This window comes from Oncorhynchus masou, unplaced genomic scaffold (assembly GCF_036934945.1).
Source record: "Oncorhynchus masou masou isolate Uvic2021 unplaced genomic scaffold, UVic_Omas_1.1 unplaced_scaffold_3910, whole genome shotgun sequence".
Classification (NCBI taxonomy): Eukaryota; Metazoa; Chordata; class Actinopteri; order Salmoniformes; family Salmonidae; genus Oncorhynchus; species Oncorhynchus masou.
The window spans coordinates 1-1,246 of NW_027010312.1; the positions used below are offsets into that span (position 1 = coordinate 1).

At 60.3% G+C, this 1,246-nt stretch overlaps 1 non-coding gene across 1 annotated transcript; it reads left to right on the forward strand.

The window, feature by feature from the left end:
- Positions 1–1,170: 1,170 nt before the first annotated feature.
- Positions 1,171–1,246, forward strand: trnaa-ugc (transfer RNA alanine (anticodon UGC)). Its single transcript has one exon. It is a non-coding gene; the product is annotated as a tRNA-Ala (tRNA).

Here is a 1,246-nt window from a genome sequence, read left to right on the forward strand (position 1 = left end):
CGCTGCCGGAGCCTTTCTCCACTCCTGCGCTGCCGGAGTCTCCCGCCTGTTCAGCGCTGCCAGAGCCTTCCTCCTCTACAGTGTTGCTGGAGCCTCCTGCCTGTTCAGCGCAGCCAGAGCTGCCAGCCTGCATGGAGCAGCCAGAGCTGCCAGCCTGCATGGAGCAGCCAGAGATGCCAGTCTGCATGGAGCAGCCAGAGATGCCAGTCTGCATGGAGCAGCCAGAGCTGTCAGTCTGCATGGAGCAGCCAGAGCTGTCAGTCTGCATGGAGCAGCCAGAGCTGTCAGTCTGCATGGAGCAGCCAGAGCTGTCAGTCTGCATGGAGCAGCCAGAGCTGTCAGTCTGCATGGAGCAGCCAGAGCTGTCAGTCTGCAAGGAGCTGCCAGTCTGCAAGGAGCCGCCAGAGCTGTCAGTCTGCATGGAGCTACCAGTCTGCATGGAGCAGCCAGAGCCGCCAGTCAGCGTGGAGCAGCCGGAGCCGCCAGTCAGCATGGAGCAGCCAGATCCGTCAGTCTGCCAGGATCCACCAGTCAGCCAGACTCTTCCAGATCTGCCAGTCAGCCAGACTGTTCCAGATCCGCCAGTCAGCCAGACTCTTCCAGATCTGCTAGTCAGCCAGACTCTTCCAGATCTGCCAGTCAGCCAGACTCTTCTAGATCTGCCAGTCAGCCAGACTCTTCCAGATTTGCAAGTAAGCCAGACTCTTCCAGATCTGCCAGTCAACCAGACTCTTCCAGATCTGCCAGTCAACCAGACTCTTCCAGATCCGCCAGTCAACCAGACTCTTCCAGATCTGCCAGTCAGCCAGGATCTGCCAGAACTGCCAGCCAGCCAGGATCTGCTGGATCCAACTACCTGCCTGAGCTTCCTCTCAGTGCTGAGCTTCCTCTCAGTGCTGGGCTTCCTCTCAGTGCTGGGCTTCCTCTCAGTGCTGAGCTTCCCCTCAGTCCCGAGCTTCCCCTCAGTCCCGAGCTTCCCCTCAGTCCCGAGCTTCCCCTCAGTCCCGAGCTACCCCTCAGTCCCGAGCTGCCTCAGTCCCGAGCTGCCTCAGTCCCAAGCTGCCCCTCAGTCCAGTGGGTTTCTGTGTGAGGACTACTAGGCCATGGTCGGCGGCGAGGGTGGACTATCCTTGGACGCGAGGAGGGGGGACTAAGACAATGATAGAGTGGGGTCCTGTGTGGCTCAGTCGGTAGAGCATGGCGCTTGCAACGCCAAGCGTCGTGGGTTCGATTCCCGCTAGGACCA